The sequence below is a fragment of the Pan paniscus genome, chromosome 6, assembly GCF_029289425.2.
Source record: "Pan paniscus chromosome 6, NHGRI_mPanPan1-v2.0_pri, whole genome shotgun sequence".
NCBI lineage: Eukaryota > Metazoa > Chordata > Mammalia > Primates > Hominidae > Pan > Pan paniscus.
In genome coordinates, this window is record NC_073255.2 from 146,246,436 (window position 1) to 146,265,735 (window position 19,300).

The following is a 19,300-nucleotide window of genomic DNA, read 5'->3' on the forward strand; positions in this document are numbered from 1 at the left end:
GAGAAACAAGTTCTGACTAGTGCTCCTTTAGGGATAGACTTTCCAGTTATATAGGATTGAGATTGCCAAGGTACTAATGAAAGCCTGTCTCTCCATTCATTTTCTTTTCAAAATTAATAATAATAATAATAATAATAATAAAATGAGTACTCATCAAATGTCAAGGGCTATACTAGATGTTGGGGCTAAAATTAGAGTAAATATAGTCCTTGTTATTATGGAGCTCATAGGCTGAACAACTTACAAGCTCAGCCCACTCAATCCTGGCTCATCGATTTAGAATTTGATGTACTGGTTGGAGGCTACTATCCATTTCCTGCACATACAGAGGGCAGAGTAAAACAAGTAGAATATGCATAGGCTAGATCTTCATGAAGCAATAGTTTTCTGGAAATCCTCAGAAGAACCTATGGGAACTGTGGTTTTCCTCAAAAGACTGCAACAAGCAGGGAAGAAGTCTGTGAAATCTATGAAAGCAGATATTCTTGATGGGGGGGGGAGTGGGTCGGATGCACAAATCAGTATAAGGGGATGTTGCTGTGAAATATGGGAAGTCTTATGGGAAATATGGAAGTCTCTAAAAGATGCAAATGTGGTTCTTCTTATCATGAAGCTCATATAGTAACTGGAGATACTTTAAGAACCTAATTACACAATCGCACAGTTTATTATATTATTATCATTGTCAAGATTACTGTGAAAAGCAGCTTTGGGATGTAAGAATAGTATGACACGGGATATCTAACTTATTTTAGGGCATTTGGAAATGCATCTTTAAGGAATTTATACAAATTTGTTTCTAGAAAATGAGTAAAGAGTGGTAGACAAATACAGGAGTCAGAAGGAGCAGTCTTTGTGGGGCTTTGTGGGGCTCACCAATAGAGCATGGTGAGTGTGAGTTACTGAATTGAGGAATGGCACCTGCATGAATGGGATGCAGACAGTGATAGGCAGTAAGCATTTTCTGCAAGTTCCAGTCAGCCACATTAAAGACCTCACTAGAATGGGCATCTATTGAAGGTTTGGGGTCGGTGGGATGTCATGAATAGATTAGTCTTCATAGAATCACTTGCACTGTGCAGGAGTGTTGGGGTGAAGACAATATTTAATTTAAGAAACTAGTTAGGAGAGTATTTTTATACCCAGGAAAATGGGAGTGTAGATTTAGAGTAGGGTGGTGGCAGAATTTTATGTTTGGATGGATATAGGAAGTGACCGAGAGGGACAAATCAAATTTCTGTCTTATATAACTGGCTAACAATCATACTAATCACCGAAATAAGAGGCGTGAAATTATTTCCCTTTTCAGGGTGAAATTGTTATTTAAATTTTATATACAGAGAGATAGAAGTGGTTCTACAAATAGAGATGCCAAATAGGGAGCTGGCTATGAAGTTTTGTAACTCATAGATGAGGTCAAGGCTAAAGGCTTCAATGTATGAGTCAGCATTTTTTGAAGGGTAATTGAGATTATGGAAGTGGATGAGCTCGCCTAGGAGAAAGTGGGAAATGAACAAAGAGTAGCACATAGCATCAAGTTTGGAAGAACTACAACATGTAAAGACCAGATGAAGAAGAGTCTATAAAGGAGACTGAGGTCTTACCAGAGATATAGAAGAAAAAGGAGACTATCTTGGCAGATCTGACTGTAAGAATCTCACAAGGCTTCAGAAATCAGGCTTCTTATCAGGGCACTGCCACTATGAACCCTCTAGGAACTCACTTTATGAACTCTCTGTGTTTCAACTTCCTCTTGTATAAAATGGGGGATGAGTATACTTAACCTGTGTCTCTCAGGGGGTTTTGAGGACCCAATAAAATGATGTCTGAAGGTCCTTGGATACCAAAACCCCCTATATTAACATAAATTATAATGAAGCTTCATTGTTTTCCTTCTTAAGCATGCCACTGGCTTTCTCTGTGTTTCTGACAGTCAGTGTACAGGAAAAGATGCCTCTGGCACAGGGAATTTGCTCAGCTTTCCCAGCCCCTCACCTCTTTAGATAAAGTTCTACTCATTTTTGTATCTCAGATCAAGACTCACTTCAGATATGCTTGGTGTCAACTTTCAATGTGTGCTAGACTCCACTCGAGTTTCCTTTCTTAAGAGGACTTATTTTGGATATTAATTAAACATAATTTTATGATTATTTGTATAGTATTTGACTTATGCAATAAAACATATGCTTCATGAGAACATGAACCATGTCTTTATTGATAACTGCTTTATTTTCTTTGCTTAAAATACTGTCTGCGAAAGGCAGGCACTTAACAATATTAGAACAAACCAAATACATGAATGAATAAATGTTCTTATCCTGTTCAAGACAAGAAAGAGGGATTGATGATAGAAAAATAATATTTGATTTAGCAGCATGCAACTCGTGTGAAATTAGGAAGAGCTAACTCAGTAAAGCATTCATGATGAAAGATTAAAGACATTGAAGAGTAAATAGTTTATGATATGCAAAAACAGAGAACAGACGACTTGTTCAAGAAGTTTGTCTGTCAAAGAGATGGGAGAGAAGAGTGGAAGTATTCCTTCAAAACTTACTATATAGGCATACAGGGGACAATTTTTTATTTGAAAAGGGCACTAGCACAGAGGATGATGAAATACATCAACTTTTGTAAGATATCTGTCTTTGCCTTATTGGTATAGCATTGAAGTGGGCCTGCTTGAACATGATTTTTTACTGCAGAGTGAAATGTCCTTCAGTGAGCTTGCTGCAGTGGAGTCTGTGAAGAAAGGTCAGTTGGTGTCCAAATATGCAAAGTTCAGACGAAGATACATGTAGCTCAAGCTGCTTAGTGCAAGCATAAAGAAAGTAATCATGTATCACATATTCAAAGTCCTTGAAGATCCTGTGTGTTGCTTTGAACAGGCTGTGTTAGCACATAAAGGTAGTACAGCACCTCACCAGCCTGGATAAAACACTTCCAACTTTCATCACATACCAGGTCTTCTCAAAAACCTCAGCTACTCACTTTCATCATCTGAGTTAGTTTTTGGTTGGATTGGAGCACTGTAAATTTCCCCACAATAAAATAATTTCCAAGGATGGTGTTCCGTTGTACTTCAGACCACAGGTTAAAACATATTTCCCCAAATTTTCCTGTTTGAACCATAATGAGTGGAACTGTAAACATCCCCAAAAAGGGCTGCCCCTCTACCTGTAGCTTGGCTGATAGGGAAATTTCATGTTTTTCTCTAGGCTGCTGTCATTTGTTTCCAGGCAACTGACTTTTCAGATAGTCTCTAAAGCTTGGAGGACAATTTGACAGCTAGAAATTTCCTTTCCTAAAGAGAAATTTGGTTTGCTGCCTTCCAGAGAAGACCCAGGGGAGGTAGCTTGTAGAATTAGATAATTTTAGGTTCAGTGTCCTAACTAATTGCTGGAGGCATTGATTGTAATATAAAGGGAGGGAAATGCATTTTAAAATGTAAAGTTCCCTCTCAATGTTAGACAAATGTCTACTGTAATTAAAATGAACTCGAGTATCATCATAACCCACTATCTACCCAGCATTACATTCTATGACATTTCGTGCCTGTGTCTAAAAGTAAAAATATTTAGATCTTAAGTGTCTCTTGATGTTTACTCTCTTGAGCAAACAATAAAATGAAAGTTATTGACAATCCTATTTCTCTAACTCTTAGGATCTTATAGAAACTTCTCTGAAACTTCTCTCTGGTCTAACTCTTGGAAAATTTCTCATCTACTCAATCTGAGCCAAATTTTCTCTTCTCTCTTCTCCAGTCCCCTCACAGGCACTAGCCCTACCAGTGGATTTCTATCCTTCCAAAATAAAAAAGATAAAGTCAATTTTGTGCCTCTTAATTTTCCCAGTCAATCATCACCCCAATTCTACACAATGAAAAGACAAGAAATTGAGCAGGGAATCAGAATACTCCTTATTGGAGAAAGAGGAGACGTGTGAACTCTTTACATTCTTGTCACACAAGCCAATCCCCAGATTTCTCATTTCTTCAGCAAATGAATATATTGTATACCTATTGACACTAAAGTTGTACCAGCCTCATTTGAATTCAAAGCTGCTGATACTAGATGTTTGACTTCGGGCAAGTCAGGCAATTTTCTCCTCTCTCAGTGCAGTGTTTAATAGCTACCATAGGAGGATTTTGAGAGGATCACATGGATAATATTAAAATGTTTCTGAATGGATCATGGTAAGCTTGCAACAAGAAGTAGTTCCCTTTGAATAGGACTCTACTTGTGACCATAAAATAACTGGCACAGTAATAATTATGATGATGATGATGATTAATTTTAATACTTGTACTTTTTTTTGGCAAATAAGTCAAGTTCAAAAAGTTTGTTAATCACTCTTACATTTGACCTTGAATTGTTGATCCTCATGCTGTAAATACTTTTAAAAGTTTCAATACTCAAATAGCAGGGGAAAAATTCAGAGAGAATAGATTTTAACATTGGTGTTGGCAAATTGCTTACCTATCATAGTAAAGCTGAATATTTTAAAGAGGTGTTTTCTTTTGTTTCATCACAATTACTTGCACTGACAAAAGCCCTATGAACACAATCAATGCTAAAATCTCATATTAGATACTATTTAATACTCTCACCCTCTAAAATTAAAAATTACCTTTAGTTCTACTAACTTTCACTTGACTTTGCCTATTTTTGTAGTTAATTGTGAAAGTGATTTTCATAAATGTGACATTACCATTAAGATTATTTCAAAACATTTTGATTGGTGTTTACCTTTGCTTCAAAGGAGACAGCCAAATAATTTTAGTGTCAGCCTAATCCTCAAGAAGAGCAATTCCAGTGTACTTTTCATTCATGTGTTTATATCAAAAAATGAAACAACAATAGCATGCTGAGTCAGTAAGAGGAGAAGAAATAGTAAAAGCCTTTGGGAGATTTTTACTGAGTTGAAAGAGTTTCTTTTAATTGAATAGGTGTTTTACTTGAATAATAATTGAATGTATAACCTAGAAATTCTTTTACAAGACTTTTGTATTTTTTAAAAGGATTGTAGTTTATGTTAGGGTATCTCTAAATTACATTGGATAAACTATTGGGTTCTTATGGATTAACTGAATCAGTTTTAATACATGCTTTATTCACCAAGACTGATGGCATTGTTTCACTCAGGGATAAGAGAATACAAAGTTATTTGCTTATCAAAACACTTCAATACAAAAATAGCAAACACATCTCAGAATAAATACAACCTAAACTGAAAAGTGGCCTTTATAATTGAAAATGAGAAGTAACTAATCACTTCTTTTGAAATAATGTGAGGGACTAGCAGGAGTGAATGCTATCCATAAGGATTTGAGGCTGGAGAAGTGGAGAGAGAATACACGCAGGTAGCTTCTCATGTCTTTGAAAATTGTTCTCAGTGGTAGCTTCAAGAAGGGAAGACATGGAGAAGAAAGGTTGTAGTAGAATGTGTTTGAGTATGCTTGTAAGCTAATTGGAAGAAAGAAAAATTAATATTGACTCATCCATATAGGTTAAACACTCAACTGATGTTTGACATTTACCTTAGGCAAATCAAGGACCTATTGACCTATGATGACGAGGTCTATGTGGTCATCCAGCCTTCCACAAACCCCTGTCCTGCCCACAGGTGAAAGAGTAAGGAGAGAGAAAAAAAGGAAACTAGAGACAAGGCTGGTGCCTGGATAAGGTGCCACTGTTAGTCCTAAAGTGATATACTTTCCTTAGTGACAGGGAAAAAAAAGAGAAGCATCGATAAAGTTATAAATGAGATTAAAGAGGACAATTTTTTGCTAGGTGCTAACAGAAGAACAATAATTATAAACCCTTATCACTCTTTATTTTATATATTATTTATTCATTGTTTGCTATTCTCATTTTCCTACTTCAAAAATGGATTTTGGCCAACTTACAATGGAAGGCACAGTCAGAAAGCACGCCCTTTTGTTCGACTGCTTCAGACTCCTGAAATCACCTCAACTAAGTCATGTCTTTCCTTACCTGGAAAGTCATGACTTATGTAAGTCAAGACTTTTATGTAAGTCACCCAGGAGTTCGTTTTGGGAAAATTGTCTGCTATATAATGTTTATATAGTAGTCCTGGATAAAACTGTGATTTTTAAGCAAATGTTTTCCTTTTTTTTAAAGTGGTCTTTTTTATTTATTATAAATTCAGTATAATCTCTATATTATATTTTTAACATTTACATTTCCTATTTTATTACTAACAACGTTATATTTTTATATAAATTAGTGAATTCTACTTCTAGCCATGATGGAAATCAGATTTGTTACCTCCGTCTGAAACAACTAAAAATCTGGACAAACGTTTGAAAACAAAACAAAACAAATCAAAAACCTTTTCAGAAATGTTACAACAAGCAGCACAGACTCTAAGCTCTATGAAAAGGAGAGTAAACAGGGTGATCTCTGAAGGCACATTCTGGACCATGGAGTAGAGAAGAGTATATTAAGAAGAGCTAAAGATATTTCTCAGTTCAAGAAACAGAAATAAAACCTTTGTTCTTTTCCCAGAAAATTTGAAGCAGAAGTAATTCATTGCCAGGAAATTTCATGGGGGGAGTTGTTAAAGGAAGTTTTTTAAGATGAAAAATGGTAACGAACAGAAATTAGGTCTACATAAATGAGAACAAGAAAAGTTAAAAATATGTGTAAATACAAACTATTTTTCTCACTTAAAATACTCCTTTATAGGATCATTGATTGTCTAACAGAAAATGAATAATGCATTGTGGAGGCTGTAACACAAATAGAAGTAAAATCTATGATAATAGCACAAAGGACATGATGAGGAAAATGGAGGCAAATTACTGTACTGTTCTTATTGTATGTGAAGAGGTATAATATCATTTGAAGGTGGGCTGATAAGTTAAAGATGCATATTTTAAATGCTCAAAAAATGCCTTAAAGAAAACAGGGGTACAGCTAATGCACCAAGAGTGGAGATTAAATTTAATTATAAAATCCACAAAGAGAATGAAAAAAAAAAAGGACAGAAAACTTAAAGCGAAAATAATGAGTAAGATGGCAGGAAGAAAACCAATTATATCATTAATTATATGAAATGTACAGTAAATGTACTAAATGCTCCAAATAAAACACAGAATTTGTCAGACTGGGGAAAAAAAGGGCAAGGCCTCACTACATGTTAGGTACAAGAAACCCATTGTAAATGTATAGTAAGGCCTCATTTATTACTTATATTTTTATATAAATTAGTGAATTCTACTTCCAGCCATGATGGAAATCAGATTTGCTACCTCCATCTGAAACAACTAAAAACTGGACAAACATCTGAAAACAAAACAGAACAAAACAAAAACCTTTTCAGAAATGTTACAACAAGCAGCACAGACTCTAAGCTCTATGAAAAGGAGAGTGGATATGTTCTTGCAAACTACAACTTTAAGTGAAATGATAAACAACAGATCCTCATAATGATGTTTTCATTCAACATTGTTTCATTATACCATTGATAAGAAAAAATATTAGTCTCATATGTCTCATTCCTTAAAGTTACAGTATCCAAGAACCTATATATGACATTAAGTGAGGACTTACCGTATAAAGAAAAAGATAGTTTAAAAGTTGAAGGATGAAAAAATATGTACCATATAAACTCTAAACATAAGAAAACTAGGGTGGTTGTATTAATATCAGACAAAATAGAATTCAGAATAAAGAGAATTACCATAGATAAAGATGAACATTTCAGGCTGGGTGTGGTGGCTCACGCCTGTAATCTCAACACTTTGGAGGCCAAGGCTGGTGGATCAGTTGAGCCCACAAGGCTGGTGGATCAGTTGAGCCCACAAGGCTGGTGGATCACTTGAGCCCATGAGTTTGAGACCAGCCTGGGCAACATGGTACAGCTCTATCTCTAAAAACAAAACAAAACAAAGAAACATAGCCGTGCATGGTGGCACATGCCTGTAGTCCCAGGTACTCGGGAGGGTGAGGTAGGAGAATCAGTTGAGCCCCAGAGGTGGAGGTTGCAGTGAGCTGAGTTCCTGGCAAACTGCACTCCAGGCTGATTGACAGAGTGAGACCCTGTCTCTGAAAACAAACAAGCAAATAATAACAAGAAAATCTTTGAAAGTATTGATATAATATGGAGTATGTTCTCTGATTATAACAGAAGCAAATTAGACACCAATAACAGAAATATATAGAGAAATGATCCAAATAATAGTTAATTCATTTACTTCTTAATAACCGATGGGTCAAAAAGAAAATCACAAAGGAAATTAGAAAACATTTAGAAATGAAAGGAAAATAAAAACAAATCATATTAAAATTTTTGAGTTGCAATTCAAGAAGTGTTTAGAGGGATAGCCATAACTTTAAATATTGGTATTAGAAAAGAATAAATATCTCAAACCAATGATATGAGGCTGCACCTGAAGAAATGAGTAGAGAAAACAAATTAAATTCAAAATAATTAGAAGGGAAAATCTTACACGATAAATGTGGAAACCAATGAAGATGAGTACAGATGGATAAGAGAGATAATGAAACCAAAATTTGTTTCTGTCTTTGAAATCTTGGGAAAAATATCTAGCCAGATTAATCAAGATAAAAGGAAGACACAAATGATTAATATTTAGAATCATAAAGAGGCATCACTATAGTATCTTTAGACATGTAAAGAAGAGTATATTATATGTATTATAATATAAAACATAAACATAAATATAAATAGAATAAAAAATTAGAATGTTAAGAATTTTCTAGCTAATCCAGAACACTTAGAACACTTTAGCTCCAATTATCCTCCTCAATCCTTTTTCCTTATTATTTATATGCATTTTATTTACACACATATTTTAAACTCAGTGATACATTTTTATAACCTTTGATACAATCTGATATGTGTGAAGCGTTACTCTTTTCATTTCCTTTATTTTTCCAGCATACTCGTTTTTCCTTGTGGGTTCATTTTCCTTCTGTCTGAAAAATTCCCTTTTGTATTTCTTTCAGTGCTGTTCTATGAGTGATTATCTTAGCTCATGACTAATAGCCTGCATTTATTGGCTGTTCACTCCAAGATCTGTACCACTTATCTGGCATCATGAAGACATCTTGGTTAAAATATACAGCACAAAAATTCTAAACTGAGATGATTCAGTGTGATGCCCCTGCACCAAAAATTTTGATCTGACCCAGTCCAGGAGAAAATAAGATAGGTGATAACCTCTTTCTCCAGAAGTTTGTGCTCAACCTCATTTATCAGTAAATAGTAAAATAATGTATTCAAAATGTCTTTTTTTAAAATTATGTTTTAAGTTTTAGGGTACATGTGCACAATGTGCAGGTTTGTTACATATGTATACATGTGCCATGTTGGCGTGCTGCACCCATTAACTTGTCATTTAACATTAGGTATATCTCCTAATGCTATCCCTCCCCCTCCCCCCACCCCACAACAGTCCCCAGTGTGTGATGTTCCCCTTCCTGTGTCCATGTGTTCTCATTGTTCAATTCCCACCTATGAGTGAGAACATGCGGTGTTTGGTTTTTTGTCCTTGTGATAGTTTGCTGAGAATGATGGTTTCCAGCTTCATCCTTGTCCCTACAAAGGACATGAACTCATCATTTTTTATGGCTGCATAGTATTCCATGCTGTATATGTGCACATTTCCTTGATCCAGTCTATCATTGTTGGACATTTGGGTTGGTTCCAAGTCTTTGCTATTGTGAATAGTGCTGCAATAAACATACGTGTGCATGTGTCTCTATAGCAGCATGTTTTATAATCCTTTGGGTATATACCCAGTAATGGGATGGCTGGGTCAAATGGTATTTCTAGTTCTAGATCCCTGAGGAATCGCCACACTGACTTCCACAATGGTTGAACTAGTTTACAGTCCCACCAACAGTGTAAAAGTGTTCCTATTTCTCCACATCCTCTCCAGCACCTGTTGTTTCCTGACTTTTTAATGATCGCCATTCTAACTGGTGTGAGATGGTATCTGATGGCCAGTGATGATGAGCATTTTTTCATGTGTCTTTTGGCTGCATAAATGTCTTCTTTTGAGAAGTATCTGTTCATATACTTCGCCCACTTTTTGATAGGGTTATTTGTTTTTTTCTTGTAAGTTTGTTTGAGTTCATTGTAGATTCTGGATATTAACCTTTTGTCAGGTGAGTAGATTGCAAAAAATTTCTCCCATTCTGTAGGTTGCCTGTTCACTCTGATGATAGTTTCTTTTGCTGTGCAGAAGCTCTTTAGTTTAATTAGATCCCATTTGTCAATTTTGGCTTTTGTTGCCATTGCTTTTGGTGTTGTAGACATGAAGTCCTTGCCCATGCCTATGTCCTGAATGGTATTGCCTAGGTTTTCTTCTAGGGTTTTCATGGTTTTAGGTCTAACATTTAAGTCTTTAATCCATCTTGAATTAATTTTTGTATAAGGTCTAAGGAAGGGATCCAGTTTCAGATTTCTATATATGGCTAGCCAGTTTTCCCAGCACCATTTATTAAATAGGGAATTGTTTCCCCATTTCTTGTTTTTGTCAGGTTTGTCAAAGATCAGATTGTTGTAGATATGCGGCATTATTTCTGAGGGCTCTGTTCTGTTCCATTGGTCTATATGTCTGTTTTGGTACCAGTACCATGCTGTTTTGGTTACTGTAGCCTTATAGTATAGTTTGAAGTCAGGTAGCATGATGCCTCCAGCTTTGTTGTTTTGGCTTAGGATTGACTTGGCAATGTGGGCTCTTTTTTGGTTCCATATGAACTTTAAAGTAGTTTTTTCCAATTCTGTGAAGAAACTCATTGGTAGCTTGATGGGGACAGCATTGAATCTGTAAATTACCTTGGGCAGTATGGCCATTTTTCACCATATTGATTCTTCCTACCCATGAGCATGGAATGTTCTTCCATTTGTTTGTATCCTCTTTTATTTCATTGAGCAGTGGTTTGTAGTTCTCCTTGAAGAGGTCCTTCACATCCCCTGTAAGTTGGATTCCTAGGTATTTTATTCTCTTTGAAGCAATTGTGAATGGGAGTTCACTCATGATTTGGCTCTGTGTTTGTCCATTATTGGTGTATAAGAATGCTTGTGATTTTTGCACATTGTTTTTGTATCCTGAGCCTTTGCTGAAGTTGCTTATCAGCTTAAGGAGATTTTGGGCTGAGATGATGGGGTTTTCTAGATATACAATCATGTCATCTGCAAACAGGGACAATTTGTCTGCCTCTTTTCCTAATTGAATACCTTTTATTTCCTTCTCCTGCCTGATTGCCCTGGCCAGAACTTCCAACACTATGTTGAATAGGAGGGGTGAGAGAGGACATCCCTGTCTTGTGCCAGTTTTCAAAGGGAATGCTTCCAGTTTTTGTCCATTCAGTATGATATTGGCTGTGGGTTTGTCATAGATAGCACTTATTATTTTAAGGTGTATCCCCTCAATACCTAATTTATTGAGAGTTTTTAGCGTGAAGGGTTGTTGAATTTTGTCAAAGGTCTTTTCTGCATCTATTGAGATAATCATGTGGTTTTTGTCTTGGGTTCTGTTTATATGCTGGATTACATTTATTGATTTGTGTATGTTGAACCAGCTTTGCATCCCAGGGATGAAGCCCACTTGATCATGGTGGATAAGCTTTTTGATGTGCTGCTGGATTCGGTTTGCCAGTATTTTACTGAGGAGTTTTGCATCGATGTTCATCAGGGATATTGGTCTAAAATTCTCTTTTTTTGTTGTGTCTCTGCCAGGCTTTGGTATCAGGATGATGCTGGCCTCATAAAATGAGTTAGGGAGGATTCTCTCTTTTTCTATTGATTGGAATAGTTTCAGAAGGAATGGTACCAGCTGCTCCTTGTACCTCTGGTAGAATTCGGCTGTGAATCCATCTGGTCCTGGACTTTTTTTGGTTGGTAAGCTATTAATTATTGCCTCAATTTCAGAGCCTGTTATTGGTATATTCAGAGATTCAACTTCTTCCTGGTTTAGTCTTGGGAGGGTGTATGTGTTGAGGAATTTATCCATTTCTTCTAGATTTTCTAGTTGATTTGCGTAGAGGTGTTTATAGTATTCTCTGATGGTAGTTTGTATTTCTGTGGGATCATGGGTGGTGATATCCCCTTTATCATACTTTATCACTTCTATTTGATTCTTCTCTCTTTTCTTCTTTATTAGTCTTGCTAGCGGTCTATCAATTTTGTTGATCTTTTCGAAAAACCAGCTCCAGGATTCATTGATTTTTTGAAGGGTTTTTTATGTCTCTATTTCCTTCAGTTCCGCTCTGATCTTAGTTATTTCTTGCCTTCTGCTAGCTTTTGAATGTGTTTGCTCTCGCTTCTCTAGTTCTTTTAATTGTGATGTTAGGGTGTCAATTTTAGATCTTTCCTGCTTTCTCTTGTGGGCATTTAGTGCTATAAATTTCCCTCTACACACTGCTTTGAATGTGTCCCAGAGATTCTGGTATGTTGTGTCTTTGTTCTCATTGGTTTCAAAGAACATCTTTATTTCTGCCTTCATTTCGTTATGTACCCAGTAGTCATTGAGGAGCAGGTTTTTCAATTTTCATGTAGTTGAGCGGTTTTGAGTGAGTTTCTTAATCCTGAGTTCTAGTTTGATTGCACTGTAGTCTGAGAGATAGTTTGTTATAATTTCTGTTCTTTTACATTTGCTGAGGAGTGCTGTACTTCCAACAGTGTGGTCAGTTTTGGAATTGGTGTGGTGTGGTGCTGAAAAGAATGTATATTCTGTTGATTTGGGGTGGAGAGTTCTGTAGATGTCTATTAGGTCCACTTGGTTCAGAGCTGAGTTCAATTCCTGGATATCCTTGCTAACTTTCTGTCTCGATCTGTCTAATATTGACAGTGGAGTGTTAAAGTCTCCCATTATTATTGTGTGGGAGTCTAAGTCTCCTTGTAGGTCTCTAAGGACTTGCTTTATGAATCTGGGTGCTCCTGTATTAGGTGCATATATATTTAGGATAGTTAGCTCTTCTTGTTGAATTGATCCCTTTACCATTATGTAATGGCCTTCTTTGTCTCTTTTGATCTTTGTTGGTTTAAAGTCTGTTTTATCAGAGACTGGGATTGCAACCCCTGCCTTTTTTTGTTTTCCATTTGCTTGATGGATCTTCCTCCATCCCTTTATTTTGAACCTATGTGTGTCTCTGCAGGTGAGATGAGTTTCCTGAATACAGCACCCTGATGGGTCTTGACTCTTTATCTAATTTGCCAGTCTGTGTCTTTTAATTGGAGCATTTAGCCCATTTACATTTAAGGTTAATATTGTTATGTGTGAATTTGATCCTGTCATTATGATGTTAGCTGGTTGTTTTGCTCGTTAGTTGATGCAGCTTCTTCCTAGCCTTGATGGTCTTTACAATTTGGCATGTTTTTGCAGTGGCTGGTACCAGTTGTTCCTTTCCATGTTTAGTGCTTCCTTCAGGAGCTCTTTTAGGGCAGGCCTGGTGGTGACAAAATCTCTCAGCATTTGCTTGTCTGTAAAGTATTTTATTTCTCCTTCACTTGTGAAGCTTAGTTTGGCTGGATATGAAATTCTGGGTTGAAAATTCTTATTTTAAAACTGTTTTTGTTTTATGCAATTATCAGAAGTATATTACAGAGTTCCTTTATATGCCAAACTGTTTCCTATATTATTAACATAATAATATGGTAAATTTGTACCATATTACAATGTATCATATAATATGGTACAATTACTTCAACAATATTGACACATTATTATTATTTTTAAAGTTCATATTTTATTCATATTTCCTCATTTTTTTCTCTAATATCTTTTTCTCTTCTAGGATCCCATACAAAATACTGAACTATAGTTAGTAACCATGTTTTCTAAGCCTTCTCTTAGTTGTGAAAGTTTTCCAAGTTTTCCTTGCTTCTTGGTTTGGTATTTTGTGTAATGCCCCTCAATGGCAATTTATCTAATATTTTTTTTCTTCATTAGAGTAGGGTAATGCGTTTCTTGGGAGGAAGACCAAGGAGTAAAGCATTATTCTCATTACATCATATCAAGGGTGCATGTAATCTCCACAAGTTATAACAATTGATGTTATCCCTGACGACTTGGTTTAAAGTAGTGTTTATCTGGTGTCTTCACTGTAAAATTAGCTTCATTTTTTCCTTATTTTCATAACATACTCTTTGGAAAAAGTCACCAAACACAGCCCAGATTTAAGGAATGAGGATGTATGCTCCACCTCCTAATGGCGGAGGAACTATATAAATTATTTAGAATTTTCTGCATGGAAGATTTCTGTCTTCTCACAGATTTATTTATTTGATGAGTCACTTATTTATATCAGTATGATATATCAGTATATCAGAATAGACTCATGGATATTTATTTTAAACTTTGGGTTATAATCAATGCTATATTTTGTTGCTCTAATATTTTCAGTGTTGGTTAGCAGTTCTTTCAGTTGACTATTGTGTCTCTTTGATGTAGCCTCATTGTGGATTTTTTAGCATCTCCTTACTTTTTGCTGATACAAAGTACTTCAGGATTATCTTCTATATTTCCTTCACAGTTTTAGAATCACTTGTAGAATCACGGCTCCTATTTCTTCAAGGAGTCATAGTTTCTTTTGGGGAGAGTGATATTAGAAACCAAGATCTAGGTGCTAAGTTTACTGCTTGTTTCTGGGTTGCCATTCTTTCTAGGTCACTTCAATTGACAGAGCAAGGAGATATATGTATATATTAACATCTAACACATTAACACACAGATCTATTACTATTTCTATATGGAACCATCTATTTCAATTTTAATTTCAATATTAAGGTAAACATGAGTTCATTCTGTGGTATTATAATCGAATCCATTGCTACATGAATCACTTGTACTTCTTTCTCTTGCCTGTTTGTAAACTCCCACTCCAAAAATGAGAAATCTGGTTCCCATGGGCTATTATTCTATGTGTCCCTTCTTTCACCAATGACATGCTATCTTGATTACTGTAGCCTGGTGGTAACTATTAAAATTGGGTATTGTGAGTCTTCCAGCTTTGTTCATCTTCCACAGGATTATTTTGGCTATTCTAGGTACTGTACCTTTCTATACAAACTTTAGAATTCATTTGTCAATATCTATAAAATAGCTTCTTTACACTTTATATTTAAGATTACACTGAATTTATAGATAAATTTCAGAAGAATTGGCATGTCAAAAATATTAAATCTTCAGTCCGTGACCATGGAATACCTCTTCATTTATTTAGATAGGTTTTTTTTGTTCATTAATGTTTTGAGATTTTCTGTATATAGATCCTGCATTTATTTTGTCAGATTTATACCAAAAAAATCATTTTTAAGTTGCTATTAAAATGGTATTTTTTTAAATTTCAAATTCCAATTGTTCATGGTTGGTACATAAGAAAACAATAGACTTTTATGTATTATCTCTGTATCCTTCAGTCTTGATATATTGATTTTTAACTCAGGGGTTTTTTTTTTGTCGATTCTGTGCAGTTCTGTATATAAACAATCATATTATCTGTAAATACAGACAGTTTTACTTCTTTCTTTCCAATCCATAGATCTCTTCTTTCCTTTTCTTGTTGTCTTATTTATTTTTTAATCTTATTGTTTTATTGACTTTACATTTAATATGATTGGAGAGAGAGGGCATCATTTTCTTATTCCGTATCTTAGAGAAAAACTATCCAGTTTCTCATGATTTGGTATGATATTAGCTTTAGGTTTTACATAGTTTTTTTAAAATAAAATTGGAAAAGTCACCTTGATTCCTAGTTTGACAAACTCGTATGATAAGTTTTTTTATCATGAATATATGTTGGATTTTGTTAAGTGCTTTCCTGAATGAATTAATGTGATCATATGATTTTTCTGTTTGACTATATTGATTGATTCCCAAATGTTGGACGAGGCTTGTATACCTGAAGTGGATCTTACTTGTTTATGGTGTATTCTTTGTTATACATTGTTGAATTTAATTTGATGAGTTTTTAAAATGATTTTTTTACTAGGTTTATGGAAGACATTGATTTGTAGTTTTCCTTTCTTGTAATGTATTTATCTGGTTGGATGTTGGTGTAATGCTGCTTCCAGAGAATGAGTTAGAAATTATTCCCTCTGCATCTTTTTCTGGAAGAGATTTTAGAGGATTGTTATCTTTGTTTCCCAGTAATTGCTTGCCAGAATTCACCAGTGAAATCATCTGTGTCTGGTGATTTATTATTTTTTTCAAAGACTACTTATTAGTATTCATGTTTTAAAATAAATAGAATGTTATTTGGATAATTTATTTCATCTGTGTGATTTGGTAGTCTGTGTTCTTCAGGGAATTAGTCCATTTTATCTAAGTCATCAAATTTGTTGACACAGATTATTCATATTATTTTTATTAACATTTTAATATCAATGGAATCAGTTGTAATGATTCCTCCTTCATTTCTGATATTAATAATTTGTACCTTCTTCGTTTTAAAAAATTAGTTAGCCTAACTATAAATTTAATAGTTCTTTTCAAAGATGGAATTATCTTTGTTTTTGTTGATTTTTCTGTTGTTTTCTTGCTTTCAGTTTCATTGATTAGTGCCCTAATTTTAATTATTTATTTTTCTCTGTTTATGTTAAACCGATCATTATTGATTATTACTTTCTGCTTTTTTTAACATAGAAACTTAGGTTATTGATTTTAGATCTTTTTTTCTATTATATGCACTAAATGTTATACATTTTCCTCTAGGCATTACACTGTTTTTAGAGCATGATAATAAATTTTATAAGTTGTATTTTAATTTTAATTTAGTTCAAAATTTGTTTTGTTTCCTCTTGAGACATCTAATTGAACCCATGCTTTATTTAGAAGTATGTTATTTAATTCCAAATATTTGGTGATTTCCCATCTTAGTTTCTGTTACTGGTTTCTAGTTTAATTTCATTGCTGCCTGAGAACATACTTTGTATAATTCATTTTTTTATATTTGTTGTATGTTTTAGTAAATATACACATGTATTTACAAAAGTAGAGATACATATTTACAAAGATGTATATATAAAATATATGCTATATAAAATATATAAATATATGATGTATATATAAAAATATATGGTATATAAATATATATACATAAATACATATATTTATATACCTTATAGACCTTTATATGTATACACATATATAATATATTAATATATCTTATATTTATATATAAGATATATATAATGTATGTAATATATAAACATATATAAATATATATACACAATGGTGTATATATAAAATATATGGTATATAAATATGTAGTATATAAATATATATAAGTATACATATTTATATACTTTATGTACCTTTATATATGTGTACACATATATATATCTTCTATTTATATAGGGTATGTACAATTATATGGTATATAAATATATATTTTATATATACAAAGGTGTATATAAAAAAAATATGGTATATAAATATATATGCTTATATATACAAACATCTTAAATATATATATTTATACCTTATATACCTTAAATATTTATATACCTTATATAACTTTATATAGGTATACACACATATATACCTTATATATGCAAATATTTACATATAATTATGTACATCTATTTATGTACTTCATATGATATATAAATATATAAACATATATATCTTATATTTATATGTATATAAATATATAAGGTGTGTGTATATTTACACCATATATATATATACACACACCTTATATACATTTTTTACCGTATATATCTTACATGTATATAAGATACACATATCTTATATAACGGGTATTAAATATAAGGTATATATTTATATGCATATAGTTTGTAAATACATGTATGTATATTTACCCTTAAAAATACATGTATATATATTAACACTTGTAAATATATATATATTTACCTTTGTAAACATGTATATATTTAGCTTTGTAAACATGTATATATATTTATCTTAGTAAACATGTGTGTGTATGTGTGCATATATATATATATATAACCTTTGTAAACATACATATATGTATTTACCTTTGTAAATATATATCTGTTTGGGTGTGTGTGAGTGTGTGTGTGTGTGTATACATATTTGTGTGTATATAGACACCCAAATATATACTTATTTGTGTGTCTATAGACACCCAAATATATACTTATTTGTTCCTCTTATATAGTCTTAGAGAGGTACTATTATTATCTGCATTTCACAGTTGAGGAATCTGAGAGGCATGTTAAATAACGTGCCCAGAATCAGTAGCTAATAGGTGGCAGGTGAGGATTTTGTGGTTTTAAAGACCACATTTTAAGTGATTAGAAATTTGGATAGATGAAAGTTGGATAAATGAAGCTTTGTTTGCCAGGTAAAAGCATGATTTTTGCTTGTTATCACTTTCTCATGTCACCATGAAAGGGTAATAGCACAGTGTTCTATAGCCAGTTAGTATATTGTTTATCAGCCAATTCTGTGATTGCTACCTGACAGCAAGTCAATCCTTGTTACTTGTAAATGTTTTCATTTGTTCAGTGATCCCAAAATTTACATTCATTCAATGCCAAATATTGAGGTATAATCCAGTCTTTACTGTTAAATGAATTAGCTAGATGGATCTGTAAATGTTTCTGATGAAATTAGATTCCATTTTCTGTGCAGTCTGGTAGAGGAAATTATGGCATTTAATTCAATGAACTGTGAGGACACAGGCTGAGTTTCATTGATTTATTCACCATTTTTTTTCATTGTGGATTTTGAAAATGTGTTTATAGCCATTATATTTCCAATAAAAAACATTGAATTTTCACTGCACAAATTTGTGTTAGTTTCTTTATAAATAATTCTTATAATATTTTATATTATAAATTGCTTATATATAAATAACCTATTTGCATATTTTTTGACATAATCAAATATATCTCAGATTTTTAAGCTAAAAAGTTGAGTAAAAGGCTGGTAAAAATTCCACCATCCTGCTTATACTATATTGGCCCTCATGTATACTTTAAACTTTTATAAAATTTGAAAATCAAATGAACCAATGTGCAAGAGGCATCTTCTGTAAACTTAAGCTTTGGATTTGCCTGGATTTACTGTATTTCCTACAAAGCATAAGTATGAGAATTTTATTTGTAAAGTGTTTTTTGATGAAGATATTCATTTCCGTCAAACAATTATCGTGTCCCTTGTTATTGCTTTATTGCTATATTTCTTCTTGCAGATTTGTATATCCAAAAATATCCAATGTTTGTTAAAATTGATGAGCTAGAACTCTAGGTAACAATAATGAAGAAAGATAAATAAAGAATGCTAATCTATTTTTTGTAGTAGAAAGATAAAATT